An 18,485-nucleotide genomic window follows, 5' to 3' on the forward strand; every position below is an offset into this window, starting at 1 on the left:
GCTACCGGATCACTTTAGTGTTTTTTAAGCGAAGAGGCTGTAGATTGGTCACTACAATTGCTGCAAAAGAGGTAATTATCTACTTCGACAGCCAGACGGCAACTGGGGCCTTTGACTCGTTATTTGTGCTTTCGAAATTAGTCGGTGAGTGCTTGATTTCTCTCCGGACTGCATCCCAGTACTTCGATATGAAGCTCATTTGGGTCCCTGGTCACAGTTGCATAGGAAGAAACTGCTGGGCTGATGAACTAGCTAGACAGGGAACCCTCAAGATGGTTTCACCGCGAAATTAGAAGATTGGGGCTCCCTTGAGAACATGAGATCTGCTTCTGGAAAGATGGGCCTCGCGTCAAGTTCGTGGGTTAGAGTGCAAACGTGAAAAGTCGCGATATCCTTTTGGCCACGGGTAGATCGATGGCGTTCGAGGCAACCTCTGACGCTAATAAAGCCGTAGCTCTCGAATTTGGTATGTGTCTTTACCGGGCTTTGTCCGTTAAGTGTGAATGCGGTGAGACTTGGGTTTGCCTCAATATTTTATGCAGAAGCTGTTTAGAGGATGAGGTGGAACAATCTCAGCCCCTCCTCGTCAGCTCCCCTGTTCTCGTCGGAGTAAGATTCAGACATCTGGGCTCTCACTTTTTTGATACACCTGCTGGTATTGCAGGTTTAAACATTACAGACCTGGTGCATTTCATCAGCAGCTTGAAGCGGTGAACGCAACGTAATTAGTCACCGTTTGACCATCAATCTCATATCTACAGGCACTGCTTTCTTCTTCCCCCCTGTTCAGTTTTTTGTTTTTCCACTCTATGTTTCCCTGTATGGCGTCACAATGGACACATTTGATTCTCCGTCTACGGGGTCCCGCTTGGACAGTCATTTATCCTAATCTTAATCCTAATACTAATCCTGAACTGAAGGGACCGTGAATTGTAGTCTCTAAACGAAGACTAAAACGAGATACCATATTTTAGGTAGATCAAAAAGTGAGCATTGGGTAACAGGATTTGCTGGTGAGCATGATGCGGCCCTCTCGCTTAAAACTCGCTTTCTTTGTTCCCAGTCAAGCTGCAATCAATGCAATTATGTAGGCTAGTAGCGGCTAACTCCAAATTTTCGAAGGAACGTTGAAACTCTTCAGAAGACCTTCGCCTACCTGGCGTCAAATTATGTGGCCAGTCAGAGAACGAGGAAGAAGGTAAATAAACTTGGAAAGCGTCTAGGGCCGGAACGTCGATTACAATATTCAAAACCATTTGGTTTCTAGTTCTTACAAATTGAGTAAATAGCTGAAATAGCTGCGTTCCTCTTGGTCAGAGCCCGATGAACGAAGAAAATCATCCTAAATATTCAAACACTCAAAAATGCACATGCGAATACTTCTCAGAATGCTAATGAGAAACTGTGCCCGCGGAAATATGATCACCACGTTCCGAATCCCTTGCAGCGATTGCTGCAGGAGCTGTGGATCAAGAAACGTACTCTATTTAAAATTTCCCGTAATTCGAATACTTTGCTTCAAACTATCGGATAACCCCTCTTTCAAAAGCCTGGATTGGCTATGCAGTATTGTTCAACAGACTGTTTGCATCTCCCTTTCGGAGTGACTGATATTGAGGTATTTACAAAATAATGGGATTGCTTAAGGATATGTAGAGATATGATAGTCAAAATTTCGCCCATCCTATTTCTAGGAACTTAGAAAAGTCCAAGATTTCACTACTAAAATTTTCGGTCTTCACATCAAGTTTTTGAAAATAATTGCTGAGAGTAATAAATGGAAAACAAATATCGATTTAGGATTTATTGCCATTTTTACCGGTAGCGCAAAACCAAACGGTAGGTCAGGTATGAGATTTGTTCAATAGAACTCTCATTAAACGTGAACTTTTGGTTACTCGACCTTGGATCGTCTTTTAGGTTGATTCGATAGCAATAAGAGAGACTGGGTAATGGTTTTGGCTATGAAATTATTCCGTAACTGAATTACAATTATTTTGACAACCAAACTCAAGGCGAATTCATTTAAGGTGATGACACTAGAGCAGCTGATTGTGCGATTTCGTTCATTTCATTGATTGTCAATTGTCAATTGCACATTCTCATATAAATTTTGGCATTAAGAATCACTTTTACACAAACAAAATATCTTCAGTAGATCCGCCTGAGCCAAACTGTCAAAAAACTCTATAGTTACTAGAATCTCTTCCAACGTAGCTAGCGAATGTAGACAGGATATGAATGAATGGGCTTCTCGCCCGTTATTAGTTAGCAAGTAGAGGAAATAATTTACTTTGGGGAATTCGGCCATTGAATATGGACACCGCATAATCTTCCGGCAAGCGCTTACCAACCCGACAATAGATGGACTATTAAATCTGCATGTGGGATAACTAGACGGAACTGGTAAGAAGTTGATGAAACAATTTCTAAGTTGCTAATCAATTCTGATTATTTCTCCAATGGTTCAGTGACCATTCGTCCAAGTCAATGGTCTATCTTAACTATTGATATATTTCAGTGACCGTTGAAAGAACAAAACACGTTTTCATGATGGGCGATAAGGGGATGGGCTTCACCTCTAACGCCTCTTGCCTCAGCTGCAGAGTTGCTGAAGAAATGGAGAGTGTTTAATAACACTAGTATACAAATTTTGATTTTGAAAAAGTATTTTCTTGTGTAAGTAGCTTTTTTTATTTATGTTGACATACTGCATACGAAATTACAATTATATTTTTTTAATTAGTTTCCATTTCTTAAAAAAAAAATTTTAAAGTTTTTTGAAAAAATGACAGAAATTATACCGTTATTTTATTCATTAGTAGAATTGCGACGTGGTTTCTTCGCTGCCCTTTTGTACTCTGCTTCTGGAGTATCTCGATGAATAGTCCAGCAGTAATCCGCTAACATTGAAACGTTCCACTTGCCCTGATATCGTTTTTCCATGTTAGCGATGTCCTGGTGGAAGCGCTCCCCATGTTCATCGCTAAAGGCCCCACCGTTATCCGGAAAGAAGTCCAAATGAGAATGTAAAAAGTGGATTTTCAGGGACAGGTTACAACCCAGTTCTTGGTAAGATGACAACATATTTTCAATAAGTTCAGCGTAGTTGTCGCTCTTCTTATTTCCCAAGAAGTTTTTTGTCACGAGGCGAAAATTGTCCCAGGCTTTTTTTTCTTTGCCTTCCAAAATAGTGTCGAAGTGTTCGTCTTTTAATAAATTTCTTATTTGGGGACCAACGAATATACCTTCTTTTATTTTAGCCTCACTTAATCTTGGAAATTTCTGGCGAAGGTAGTGAAAAGCAGTTCCATTTTTGTTCATTGCTTTTACGAAATTTTTCATAAGCCCTAGTTTTATGTGCAGTGGTGGAAGTAACACTTTTTGTGGGTCAACTAAAGGGTTATTTTGAACATTTTTCATCCCAGGCTGAAGTGACTGACGATGAGGCCACACTTTTTTTGTATAATGCTGCTTTCTGTCTCGACTGTCCCATTCGCAAAGAAAGCAACAAAATTTCGTATAGCCTAATTGTAGTCCAAGTAGAATAGCTACGACTTTTAAATCTCCGCAAATTAGCCATTGGTGATCATTATATTTTATCTGCAGCAAAAGTGTTTTCATGTTATCATAAGATTCTTTCATATGGACTGCATGACCAATAGGGATCGATGGTAAAATATTTTGGTTATGTAACAATACTGCTTTTAAACTTAATTTAGAGCTGTCTATAAAAAGTCTCCATTCTTCCCGTTTACCCTTTGAATTGAGTCTTATTTTTTTTTTAATTTTGTCTCACACCATAAGTGTGCTGACTCACCACATCCCTACACTATCTAACCTTTGGGTACCGAGTCACACACAGCCCTAACCCCTAGAAACCACCCCTATCATACCGCGAGCAGGCTAACCCACATAACCGCAAGCAGGCTTTCCCACAAACTCCAAATTTACATACTATTAATCCATATATTTCAGGCCCTCAAACCCAAGAAAATTAGTAAGCGACTATATCATGTCTATGTTATCTTAATCGATTTTCAGGTGTAGGAAAATTTCGAAACATGAAAATTTCAAAATGCGATATCTCTGCGAAAAAAAATGATATTTGAGCAAACAAAACGCCATTTGAAAAAAGAAGGATTGTATTTAAAGATGCCATCCTTTAATTTTGGTGAAAGAAAACATCTGCAAGGCTACATAACCTCAAATATGGGCAAAAATGGGGTTTTTTGCACTTTTAGGTTAGGATATCTCGAAAACCAGAGCTGATAGAGCAATTCTGAGGCCAGATTTGGATTCAGCGCATCATAAACCTTCGGAAATATATAGTCTGGTTTCTGGGTCTGAATGTTGGTTAAATTTTGTCGGCCTAGTTCCATTAAACACGAAAGATACGATTATCGTAAAAACTCAAACTAATAAATTAATTTTAGTTATCAATCCGAATTTTGCATGGACAGAGAAGCAGATATTAGTTTAAATTATTTCGGATACTTTTCCTTGTAGACTAGTGTAATGCCTCTGCTGTTGTTCTGTTCTGGCTTAGAAGGGAAACCTTTTTCCACAAAAATATTTCTTTGCATTCCCAGTTAATCTAAACTGGAGCGAGACTTTATTCCATGCTCCACAAGCGAACTTAGGTTGATCCAAGTGAATAGCTAGGTAAAAACGGAGCGACGCAGAAACCTATTTAAGTCGCATCAGGCCTGACCAGCTGTCTTAACCTAATCTAAACTTCCTATTAATACAAATTAACCTGCACTAATGCATGTAAGTGGATAACCGCAATACAAAACATCTTTACCCTTGCGGTGCTGCATTGCGTGGCGTTACCATGTGGAGTGGGAGGCAGATTTTGAAGAGTTGAGGTGCGTAAACGCGCCATTTATACTCGTTAGGTTTGTATTCACTTGTGGAGTCCTCATGTCAAGCACACAAATTTATTATTGCTTATTATTAGAACACTTGCATTTATATAAAATTATTACTATTACACCCTGCAGAGAAATTGTCTAGCGTGGAATTGGTGTGTTTTTTAGTGAATTGGGAACTACGAGTATCCTAGAAAGTGTCGCTCATGTTGCGTTGCACCCTTTTTCTATAGCTTAGAACTAGTATGAATTTCGATAAAATATAGTGTTAAATAAAACTTAAATGTGGCACAGCAGCTCATATGTACTGAATTCGGAACCCCATATCACTTATTCATTCCACTTCGACCCAGCAAATTATGCCATCTCAAGGTGTAGGCTCTTTAGGCTTTAGCACTGTCGCTCACTGAAAATAGACTTCCCTATCATGAGTGGTGAAATGGTACGAAATTGGCGAATAAAATAATAGGTAGGGGAAATGGTTGAAGCACCAGTCTGGTACTCCCTAAGTAGCATTAAAGCGTCGTTTTGATACCATTTTGAGACCTCAAACGGGCAGATATCTACAGTCAGCAAGAGCTGGATTTAGGTTGGTGCACTGCCCCAGGCTGTCGAAGAATGGAATATTCACTGAATTTAATCGTCTAGTTGCCAAGACCGGACATTTACAGAGAAAGTGCTTAACAGTTTCCTTCTTAGAAATATCCCCACAGCTCTTTTAATGGGGACTAAATGATAAACCTAGCTTTCTGCGGGTGTGCCGATTGTTCAATGACCGATAAATACACCTACGAGTTTGGAAATTGTATGGCGAGGAGCTCTCAGAACTTTCTGTGTCCTACGTCTATTGTATTGGGGCCAAAGGGTTTTCGAAATAGCACACGAAGAAATGGAGCTCCATCTGATCAATTATTTTTTAACAACAGTTAGGGGAAGCCGATGATCGGGTAGGAGACCTCTGAGACCAATTCAGTCGACCCGTTGCTGGCAAGCACATCACCAATTTAATTTCCTTCTATGCTTTTATGTCCTGGAACCCAGTTAAGAGAAATTATATCTTCAAACCCAAGATATTTGATCTTTTCCTTACAGGAGCTGACTAGTTTGGATCTGTACCACACTGTCGTTAGTGCCTTGATCGTAGCTTGGCTATCAGAAAAAAATGTGAATACCTTCCTCGCTCTCGCGTTCCCTAAGTATTTTGCATGTAGCACTAGCAGTATCCGGTAATTTTGAAGAAATAGATCAAATGGCTGATTTAGAGAAAACCCCTGCTCCGACTCCCGATTTCATTTTGGCACCTTCAGTGAAGACAGAGGTATTAGCATCGGTACAGATTTTTTTCTCGATCCAATCTTGCCTACTGGGATAAATTGGCAAGATCCTCATACTCAAGAGAGATGTTTACGAAGTTCAGAAAAGTCCGAGATGCCCCTTGAAAGATTGCCTCCAGAGGCCAACATCCTTTAACCTGATTGCACTTTGAGCAGTGATGGAAGCAGGATGTGTAAGTCAATGAAAAATAAGTGTAAAACGACATTAAGGGAGCGCTGGTTCAAGTTACTACAGTAGTATACAATAGTACTGATTCTCAACTAGAAATTTGTTGCGCCATTTCAGGTTTTTCCTGCAGGGTAATGTAATGAGTACCTACTCATGCAGTTTATTGGCTGTGCAGCTAAAGGCTTAGCCCATTGGTGCTGACAGTTGAGTTACCATGTAGCAGAGTTCTGCACTGGAAGTCGTGGTAACACCCTTGTTTGGTAACAAATAAGTCGGGTTAGGCCTTTTCGTTTTAAACCCTAAGTAAAATATATTTGAAACTGAGTTACTTTAATGTAGCCGCCGTAGCCGAATGGGTTGGTGCGCGACTACCATTCGGAATTCACAGGGAGAACGTCGGTTCGAATCTCGGTGAAAACACCAAAATTAAGAAAAACATTTTTCTAATAGCGGTCGCCCCTTGGCAGGCAATGGCAAACCTCCGAGTGTATTTCTGCCATGAAAAAGCTCCTCATAAAAAGTATTTGCCGTTCGGAGTCGGCTTGAAACTGTAGGTCCCTCCATTTGTGGAACAACATCAAGGCGCACACCACAAATAGGAGGAGGAGCTCGGCCAAACACCCAAAAAAGGGTGTACGCGCCAATTATGTATATATATAATCATAGAATTGTATTACCTTTATACAAAAAAAAATAAGTGCAAAATATTAAATTTTCTTCAATACAAAATGCAGGGGAGTCTGACCAAGTTCATTAGGAGTTCCACGCATTTGGTCGTCTCAAACTAGTATTTTTCTTGCACTGGAAAGTGTAGCTAATCAACAAACACTCAATATCATGAATTGGTATTAAATGGAAACTAGTTCGATACTAACTACAATTGGACCAGTTGCAAAGGAACTAGCTCGAGACTGACCCGAATTATACTAGTTACAAAAATGCCAAATTAGAGCTGTATGGAGCCCAAATATTTTGCTATTACTAAAATGAGAATGCTATAAACATTAAGGATACACGAAAAGAGGATTAGACGAGTATAAATGTTGATGAAGCAAATCTCTACTGGGATCTCGCCGGAGTTAAATGATTTATAGGTTTTGAAAGATTTGACGTTTGTAATTCATGAAATTTATAGTTGATTGGTTGCGGAACACCTAGAATGGGGCTGTAACGCTTTCATCAACGGGTCGTTCAAATATATGAACTTGAATATGCCACCTACCTTCAGGGAGTTTCACTGATTTCTTTGTTAGCCATATAGTTAAAAACGTGTACATACAAGTATATACTCAAAAGTACTAGTAAATATCATATGATATCTGTCAAGTGCTGCTCTGTCGTTAAAGCAAAGTACAAACGAAAGAGTAGTGAATATTTTATTTATTCATTTTTTTAATTATTTATTAAGCTAATGAATATAAAAGATTCTTATAGGCTTAGTATACATAGTTTAAGGTTAATAGGCATTAAAAGAGGGAAGGCGAAATTAAACTCTTTATAATAAATATTCAAAAATTCCAACAGGCGATTTACTTCTTTCTATCTCAACAAATTTAGAGATTTTGTTAAACTCAATTAAGGATCTAGTAATCAGAGCATTTCGAGCATAAAGATTTTGAAAGACCAACATAGAAGGACTCCAAGCTACGAAGAGTTTTGGACGGGATATTAAAAAAAGTCCTATCAAGAAGCACCGGACAGTCAGCCACGGATAAAATCAAGAATGAAAGACAAATAAGATAATTCTCCTGCCCTGCAATGATTTTCAGTTAATCAATAAGTATCGCACGTCATAGGTAGAGATAGGCTCTGTAATGCGTAAATTACGCATCATAGAAATCACAGAGCTTACATACGAGGGCGGGTCAATAAGTCCGTGACTTTTAGTATTTCTGACCTCTTTACTGCGTCAGTTAGTTTGTGTTTTACAGCTACCTTTATCAGACTACCCAGTAATTTGAGGAGAAAATGGGAAAAACTGAATTTCGTGTGCTTATTAAGCATTATTTTTTGCGAAAAAAACCATTACCGAGACCAAAGCTAAGCTTGATAAATACTATAGGGTCTCTGCACCATCGATTTCAATGGTAAAAAAGTGGTTTACTGAATTTCGTTGTGGCCGTACAAGCACTGAAGATGCCGAACGTCCTGGACGCCCAGTTGAGGTCTCTACACCCGAAACAATCGAAAAAATTCACGATATGGTGTTGTCCGACCGAAGATTGAAAGTGCGAGAGATTGTGGAAGCCGTAGGGATCTCGGTTTCAATTTTGAATGATCACTTGGGCATGAGAAAGCTTTCCGCAAGATGGGTGCCGCGTTTGCTCACAGTCGACCAGAAACGCAATCGTGTAACAACTTCACAGGAAGGTTTGGCGTTTTTTAATCGCAATATGGAGGAGTTTTTGCGCCGTTTTGTAACCGTGGACGGAACATGGATCCATCACCACACAAGAGACCAAACAACAGTCGAAACAGTGGGTTTCTAAGGGTGAATCGGCGCCAAAGAAGGCCAAGGTGGATTTGCCAGCCAATAAAGTTTTGGCGACTGTTTTTTGGGATGCACGCGGGATAATCCACATTGACTACCTTCAAAAGGGAATAACAATCAATGGGGAATATTATGCCAACTTATTGGACCTATTCAATAACGATTTGAAAAAAAACCGACCTCATTTGGCCAAGAAAAAAGTTCTTTTCCACCAAGACAATGCAAGAATGCACACTTGTGCAGTTGCCATGGCAAAAATCCATGAATTGGGCTATGAATTGCTCCCTCACCCGCCCTATTCTCCAGATTTGGCTCCGAGTAACAACTTCTTGTTCCCAAACCTGAAGAAATGGCTTGGTGGAAAAAGATTTGACTCCAATGATGATGTCATCTCGCAAACAAAGGCCTATTTTGAGGACCTCGATAAATCATATTTTTTGGAAGGGATACAAAAATTGGAGAAGCGTTGGACAAAGTGTAAAGAACTCAAAGGGGACTACGTTGAAAAATAAAATGATTTATTTATCAAAAAGTCTATGTTTTATTCCAAAAGTCACGGACTTATTGACCCGCCCTCGTATTTCAGATTTGCTATGTGTTTTTTATTGTTTATACACGCTTAGTGAAGTTTGTCACACTGCGAATTTAGACACAAACAGCTATTTTTTGAAAAATATTTCCGTTTGTCACAATTAATACATAATCAAGTGAGAAATAGTAAACATTTCATAGTTTTATGACAAAAACAGTGTTCCAATCTGTTGTGTTATTTTTGATTTGTTGCAGTTTGAATACAAATTTTATGATTTTTTAACACAATTCGGTCTACAGACACGCCTCTTTTGTAATTTTAGGCAATTTACCTTTCAGGAAAGCTTAGTTACAAAATACAAAAAGCACTGTGCAAATCGGAGCACTTCGTGCTTAGTTATTAGCTTATATACGAGCACATAAATGGGAATAAATTCACTAATACGCCACGGCGGCAATGAAATCGAAAGAAAGCGATAACCTTAGGCTAAAAAAATTGACTACATAATTATATTCGTCTGCGTTGCTATTAGTAATAAACATAAATTGGAATAAAAAGTTATTCTTATATTAATTTAATTTGAGATGATAAGCGGTCGTTTGACCTGCAGTCGTTTGCGGTATTATTCGGGGTTCTTCTGTATGGTCGTGTGTATTTCAATGTACGGATTGATACATATTGTATATACCTTTAAGTCATATACATATGTGGGTACATTAAGAGATTAAGGATAGTCAGAGGCCCGAAAAATGATGATTTTCAATAATTTTTTTTCAATTCGTTTTCAATTGCTTTTTTTACAAAAATAAGAACATAGCATCAACACATCATGTGTCGACTTGACTTTAGCAAAATTCCAAAAAAAAAAAAAATTAATAATTGTAAAAGTTATCGCCGTTTGTGTGGAGTCCGTTTCTCCAGAAGTCCCTTGCGGTGATCATCACAAGTCCGTGGAGATTCATCTAAAATCAATCGGACAAGAGAAATTAGTTTATTAATAGATAATCTTGTGCCTGATCGAAGCTTTGTTTTTCAAAATTAACAATATGGCGGCTTCAGGAAATATTTTTCAGATTTTCGAGAAAAAAACCGACTCTTAATTGTGTAAAAAATATTGAAATTTAAAAAAAAAGTCCTTCGATCAAGCACGAGTTTTTTATGTTTTTCAAAAGCAGTATACACTGGAACGCCCGAGCGCCCTTTGTTAATTGTTGAATAACTCGAAAAGTATTTATCGGATTCACTTCAAATTTTCACAAAATAGATATTATACTTTAAGAAAATGCAAAAAAATTAGTTTGTTTGAAAATTCTGACTACCTCTAACTCCTTAAGCAGTGCCACTAATTTTGGACTTTGGAACTTGAAATCATAGGTACGTAAGGCGTGCGCTATTAGGTTAGGTGAAGTTGCTACCCTTCGACGTACCTAGGCCAGTTCCAGGGCTCTTTTGATACCATCGGAACTATTTTATCCTTACACTACTTGTTTCTCTCTAAACCATTGTGTCCCCTTTGAAAAGCTGGCTATGCTAGCCAGTGTGAGATTCTCAATGTTGTCCAAAAAAGCCAAACCGAGCAATTTCAACTGTATTCTACACAGAGCAATGCACCTGCATAGAATGTGTTCGACTGTTTTTCCTCTTCTATTTTCTGACAGCTTCTTCAGAAGTCATTGGATGGTGCCCCTAATCTATGGTACGTCTTTTACCATTCTCAGATCCATTCTACTTAATTTAAGAAGATTCTTAGTGCGACCCATGCCCCATTTGGGCCACATTTGTCTACTGATAGCCCAGGTGTTTAACTATTTCCAGTTGGAATTTGCAACAGTAATGGTGCATCTGTCTATTAAAAGCTTACATGTTGCCAAGGGCATGGGTCGACCTCTTCCTGACTAATTTGGAGCGAGGAGCCAAATCTAGTTAACTCATCTGCTTTACAGTTATCTAATGTTATAATTTTATTGTACTATGTTCTGGCACCCAGAGTTTATTAATAGAAAAACACTGTGCACTTTTTTACTGTCTTAGACGAGTGTTTACATGATAGTCGCGATTTCAGAGCTGCCTGCAATGATTAGGCAAGCTAAAGGATATATTGGTGCCTATAGTTTCAGAAGGTACACCCGCTCCCACTTAATCCCTGAGTTTTGAGCCATCAGTATATATACTGATCCATTTCATTCTTTGTTACACCATTTTCCCAGCTCTCTCTGGATGTAAAATGGTTTGTGCAAGGCCAGTCTAGATATATATTCACCGAGCCACAAAAGTTAGTGGTATTAGGAAAACCAGGAAACCATCCCAAGGACGCTCGAGTGTTCTTGGTTGTTTGTCTTGTAGGCCATGTAATTGTGATTAAAATTGAGTGGGGTTGGGGGACAATTTATTTTTGTTGATGATGTTGCGCATTTCCTCCATAAAAAGAAGTTTCGAAAACTCGTTATATGGAGGACAATGCATAGCACCGCCAAAAGGAAATATATCAAAAACCAACAAATATTAAATTTACGCAATGTTATACTAAATTCGTACGGGCTACAAAACTGCATACTCAGAATTTTTTTTTTAGAAAATTTTTATGAGTTGTAAAACTTCGACTGAAAGAATTTAGCAAGGGCAGCTTGGTACTTGTGAGGCTTTATGCTCATTTGACCTATTTTTTTTTAAATAATTTTTGTGTTTTTTGCATATTTAATAATGCCTCCGTAATTTTGTGTGAAACATTTCAAGCAAATCAGAGGAAAACTGTGGGAGTTATAGAAATTCGACTGAAAAAATTTGAAAGAAATTTTATTATTTTTTTAATTTTGTGCAAAGTTTCAAATATGGTGTAGTATAAAATTTATATTTGTAAGGAAATATTTTATTTTTATTTTTTATTTTTAAAAGCTTACATGATAATAAAATTATTAGTAAACTCAAGCAAACGCAGCGCTCGCAGCAGAGGCTTTCGGCTGGCTGGTGATATGTGTTGGAACAGATACGTCGGATTAGATCGCTGTCCTTTAGAAATGTGTAAATTTTTTTTTATAATATCTACAGCGGCATCTTTTAAAAGTTGAAGAGGATCTCTGTCGCTGAAGTGGTAAAGCCTTCGTAAAGCAAGTTCTGGGCAGGATACTAGAAGGTGATGCACACTGGCTGTGGCTTGGCAGAAGGGGCAGGTGTTGAATATACTACCCTGTAATAGGTGTGCGCTAGTTATTATGGTGTGCCGTGTGTATGGGGTAATGTGGTTGGTGGGTACCAATGAGGGATAGGCAGGTCTTGTACGTTTATGTTCGAATTATGGTGTTTATAATACGACCATTCACGAAGTAACTTTGTTTGCCTCTATTCATGAATAAGTCGGCATATGTCGCTGGGTAGGATGACTTCGGATGTGATTCTTGATGTAACGGAAATGTCTTTGGCAATTGTATCTGCCAGTGTGTTACCCTGGATGCCGGAAAACCCAGGTAACCACATGATTTTGATACTGCTCCGAGGGGAAATGATTTTTTATTACAGTCGATGATTTAGCTTGACTTGTTGTGGTTTTGAATGGCTTGGAAACAGGACAAACTGTCGGAGCAAATTACAAATTACACTTGCTTTTGGCGCAGTATTGAGAGGCTTGGGATATAGCGGTTGCTTCAGAAGTGAAAATCGAGCAGAATGAAAATAGAAGGCCGTACATGATAATTTCCTGATTTTCCTTTACTACTGCATAGAAGTGTGGGATCCTTTTGAACCGTCTGTAAAAACCAATTTATAGTCTGCGATTGATTCGGAGAACTTGGCCCTGTAAAAGGCGTTTGGAGTGTTATCTTTCCGTAAATAAACTAGATCATTGATGAAGGATTTTTTGCTAACCGCCCACGGTGGGTGATTAGAATACCGTAGAGCGTGTGATTTAGAAGGCAGTTCTGCATGTTTTGAACATCAGGCGCAGTTGTGTATAGGTGAGGGCATTTTAAGTGTAGATATACGTGAGGTTGCAGATTGAAAGTCTTTGCCAATAAGGAGGTTGGGGCATTGAGTAAGCTTTGGATAGACCCCGAGTTGAATAAAAAGTAAATTCAAGGTGGCGCAAAATTAATCATCCAATTCTGTTTTGAAATAACTTTTTTACTAAAAAAAATGATTTTGAGTGGCCATTTAACCTTTACGCACTCCATTGCTTGTCTGGTTTTATACTGCAAAAGTCCAGCTCCGAAGTGTGAAATTAGATTGACGGACGAAGTCAATTGCAATAGGGTGATTAATTTTGCGCCACCTTGTAAAGGTTCCGCCATATAACTTTACGGAATTTAAAATGCTATAAAAAAGAAACTACTCAATATTTTTCCAAACTGTTTTTTATTATTTTGAAGTACAATCCTTCCGGTTAATGACTTCATTCATATGGGTGCCTCGGCTAGCCATGCACCATCCCATACGATCGGTCCAATTTTTCAACACATTTTCGATTGTATGCGGCTGTATTTCAGCTATGACATCGCGTGTGTTGGTCTTCAGTGCATCAATTGTTGCTGGTTTGTTGGCTTAACACTGGTCTTTGACGGCACCCCAAAGATAATAATTCAACGGCGTCAAATCGCAGCTCCGAGGCGGCCAAACGATATCAGAATTTCGGCTGATAATGCAATCTTCGAAGACAGCGCGCAAAAGATTGATCGTAGCATTCGCTGTGTGGCAAGTAGCGCCATCTTGTTGGAACCAAATGCCACCAATATCCTCCTCTTCAATTTCTCGGGACAAAACTTCGTTCAACATGGCCCGGTAACGCTCTCCATTCACGGTTACGGCCACTCCTCGCTCATTTTCGAAGAAAAAGGGACCAATGATGCCTCTCGACCAAAATCCGCACCAAACAGTGACTCGTTGTGAATGCATCGGCTTTTCTTCGAGTGCGTGCGGGTTTTCTGAGCCTCAAATGTGGCAATTTTGCTTGTTAACATATCCGCCGATATGGAAATGAGCTTCATCCGAAAAGATGATTTTTGTGTAAAAGTCTTCATCTTCTTCAAGTCGATCCCAAGCCCATGAAGCGAAGCGAAAACGCATCGGTTTGCTTCAGCTGCCGAACCAATTGGACTTTGTACGGCGTCATACCAAGGTCTTTACGCAAAATTCGTCTCAATGATGTCTCCGAAATGTCCAATTGTTGAGAACGACGGTGAACTGATGTTCCTGGTGATACACGAACACTCTCGGCCACAGCAGCAATATTTTCGGGTGTACGCACGGTTTTTGGTCGCTCACGCGTTGGTTTGTCAATAAGCAACCCAGTTTCTGTTACTTTTTTCGCAAAGTAACGCACATACGCTTCGTTCGGTGCTTTTCTTCTCCCCATTGCCGTACGTAATTTTCGTACACATTCTGCAACGTTACTATGATTTTCAAAGTAATGTCGCAATATTTCCCAGCGTTCTTTGAGCGTATACACAACCATTTTCGTTCAGCGGAAGAATAAAACTAATTTTCTGTCAAATCAGATGACAGCTAAGTGTTACCATTCATCAAATAATACCTAGTTCAAATCCGTAACGATAGATGGCGGACCCTGTATATAGTCAAAATTAAGTATATATAGCGCACTGTTATTATTTCGGCTCTCACTGTACTTGTATAGGAGCTTATTATTATGTTAAACGAATAAATTCAGATCAGTTTTAAAATTGATTACTAGATTGCTATACTCGTAGTACATAAAATGTCTAATTCAGTCCTATGCATGCATACACATACACTAAACACATATATACATACTACAAGTACATATATGCCAGTATATTTATCGCTAAATGGAATAATCCTGACGTTAATTGAGACAAAAAATAAACAAAAACAATGTCATTAAATTTGTTTATTGAAATAATTAAAATTTCTAGCAAAGTTAGCTTTTTACGCACGTGAAATGAGACACGCAGTATCAATATTTAGAGAATATAAACCCTAATGGGGATATATAAGTAAATGCATATGTATATGGAATTTTACTATATCTACATAAATATGTACGCACATAAATAGTTTTGTTGTATTTGCTGTTGTATTATACATATATTTACTTACACACACATACCTATGTAACCACATACATTTATGAATTGCTCAAAGAGCAGCGCCGATCAAATAAAAAATTAAAAAAATATAGCTGAATTTAACGATTAAATTGCAAATTTTAGAATAAAAATGCATTTGTTAATAGTTATTTGATCGTCACAAGCATAAACACATAGTTTAGTACAATTTGCGCTTTGTCGCTTTGGCTATGCGTGTAACTTAAGCACGCGATTGTTTGTTGAATGCGCTAAGTTGTGTGGAAAGTTCGAGGAAATTCATTACTTATAGGCGGACTAAATTTTCTATTTCTGGAATAAAAAGGAAAAAATAACGAAATTGTATTGCTCTAATTTCATATGCTATTTCAATTTAAAAAAATTAAATACAAGTATATTAAATTAAAAAAAAAATAAAAAAGCAGCTGAAAAAATATTTAAAAAACAATAAAAAAGTATATTAAAAAAAAAAAATTATTAAAATTATTGAAAAATGAAAAAAAAGAAAAAATTTTAAAAAACATTGACAAAATTTATAAAAAATTGCTAAGTTGTGTTTCTAAATAAGTCGAGGAAGTCCATTATTTATGGTATATTTTGTATTTCTAGAAAAAAGGGAGAAAGTAATGAAATTTTTCTCGAAATCTTATTGCACTAATTTGATATACAATTTGAATTAAAAGAAATTTCAAATAAAAAAGTATAAAAAATTAAAAAAAACTATAATTGAATTTTTTTGAATTCTTCTTGTTTGTTTGTTTGTTAACAGTAATAGTAGCCCCGCCAGTGTCGGGTATATCACCTCTCATCTTCGTCTAGCTCATCTACGGGTAGGCCCAGGAAACATGCTGTCTCGATGGGTTAGGTCGAGAGGGAGAGGGGTGTTAGATGAGTCGGTTTTAGGGGGCATGTGAAAAGGTGGTTAGTGTCGTGCGGGGTGTCTTCACTTGCCGGACATATGTTTGGTATGTCGGGGTCGATTCTGGATAGGTAGGAGTTTACCCTGCTACAGTATCCAGAACGTAGTTGTGCCAGTGTAACGCGTGTCTCACGAGGAAGCTGGAGCTCGTCATCTGCTGTAGGTGGTGGTTGGACTCCGATTACGGCATTCACAGGACGGGAGCTTAAGAAGGTGGTGACGGTCTCCCGATGAATGTCGTTTATTGACTGTCTAAATACTGTCAGGTCCAGTAGATTGCGGTCAGTTTTGTCCTGGATTTCGTCAGCGTAGTCTAAGAGATTTCTCCTGACGTGCCTGGGAAGCGGCTCAGGCTCAAGCAGGTGTCTGCAGGGGTGAAAACTGCGGTAACATCTCAGCAGGAACTGCTTGATGAGCAGTTTGTTATGCTCCATTACTGGGAGCATTTGTGCCTCGTTGTGAAGGTGTTGAATAGGAGACATCAGGAGGCAACCGGTCGCTGTCCGAATGGCAGTATTTTGGCATGTTTGAAGCTTTGTCCACTGCGTGTCACTAGTTCCAGGCGAACAGACATAGTTCAGAACCGGCCGACCAATTGCCTTAAATGTCGATAGCAACAGTTCTTTGTCTTTGCCCCAAGTGCTGCCGGCAAGCGATTTGAGGACCTTGTTGCGGTTTTGGACTTTAGTGACAATTGCGGTTGTGTGCGCTGAGAAGGAAAGCAATCTGTCAAAGGCTACACCCAAAATTTTGGGGCTGTTTACTGTCGGTATTAGTATGTCATCGACTTTTACCTTAAGGGACAGTTTGACCTCCTTTGTCCAGGTGGTAAAGAGGGTCGCCTTGAATTTAGTGGGGGAAAGTTGGAGATTCCTCGCAATGAAAAAGCGAAAAAGGTCGGTGAGGTAGTTGTTCACTTTGGAATATAGGCCATCGATGTCATTCCCATGGCAGCCGGTTCTACGTTACCGGAATGACTCGGGTTTTTCTCGACCAAGGGCTGCCGCCCCAGTAAACTAGCCCTGTCTAGTAAACAGTTGAATTCTTCTTCTTCTTCTTAGCGTCACAGTCCTTGGTGAACCATTGCTTCCTTCATAGCTGCTTGTCATCGTTCTCGATTTCCAGCCACTTCCCTCCAACATTTCATGGGCATTTTCTTAAGATCAGCTTCCACTTTTTCTTTCTCTAATTGGTCGAAGACCTACTGCCTTTATCGTTGATCGCTCCCTTAGCATTCTAGCCATATGTCCCAGCCATCTATGTCGTTGAGACTTAATAAACCTTATAGTTTCGTTTTTAACTATGTCTTCCAGTTCGGCATTGTGCCTAATGCGATACGTGCCATCTGCCAGTCTAAGCGGACCATAGATCTTTCAGAGCACTCTCCTTACAAAGCACAATAGCTGTTTTGTCTCGTTAGCTTTCAGCGTCCATAGTTCACAGCCATATGTAAACACATTCTTAATTTTTGCTCACGCGATAATATTTTAAATCTGAGCAATTTTAGATTAGCATTATGGGTATACTTTGTTGGCTGCCCGTATTCTGTCATTTATTGCTAATGCCATGCCTTGGTTGACTGATAATCCAATGCCCAAGTAGGTGAACTCATTTCCACATTGGAATGTGTATGCGCCACACTTTGGTCATTGGATCATTGGATACAATGTTTGATCTTGATCGAGCTATATATTTAGTTTTTTCTGCATTGATTATTAGTCCAGCTAGATGTACTCGTATTCTTTTCTCCAGCTTTTTGAACGCAGCCTGCAGCTCATTTCTAGTTTTTGCCATTATTAGTATATTATCTGCATAGGCACATATTTGGAATGGCTTGTTGTAGACGCTTCCCCCATCATCGCCACTACTTTTATAATTTTTCAGTTTGTTTACGGTGGTTTTTATTTCCTCAAAACTGGGACTGCTTATATTTACCTCAGGGGTCTACAATTCGGGTGTTCCTCCTGCTTCTCTTTGTGCATTTAGAGTTTCATTGAAATGTTCCTTCAATAATTGAATTAATTTTAAATTTAAATAATTAAAAGAAATAATAAAAAATCATGAACTAAATCGAACTATGATTAAAAAAAGGAATACAAAAATGTGAAAAATTAAA

The 18,485-nt window shown here is 38.6% G+C and overlaps 1 protein-coding gene across 2 annotated transcripts in view; it reads left to right on the forward strand.

Annotated features, from left to right (window-relative positions):
- LOC128858806 (ras-interacting protein RIP3) overlaps positions 1–18,485 on the forward strand; it is a 160,358-nt gene that overhangs the window by 19,310 nt on the left and 122,563 nt on the right. Inside the window, exon 1 of one of the 2 annotated variants that reach the window (XM_054095314.1) lies at positions 2,264–2,406. The exons of the other annotated variant lie outside the window; for it this stretch is intronic. The gene's annotated coding sequence lies outside the window, so the exon portion shown is untranslated. Of the gene's footprint in view, positions 1–2,263; positions 2,407–18,485 lie in introns of those variants that run through there. 2 annotated transcript variants of the gene reach the window in all.

This window comes from Anastrepha ludens, chromosome 3, assembly GCF_028408465.1.
Source record: "Anastrepha ludens isolate Willacy chromosome 3, idAnaLude1.1, whole genome shotgun sequence".
Lineage (NCBI taxonomy): Eukaryota > Metazoa > Arthropoda > Insecta > Diptera > Tephritidae > Anastrepha > Anastrepha ludens.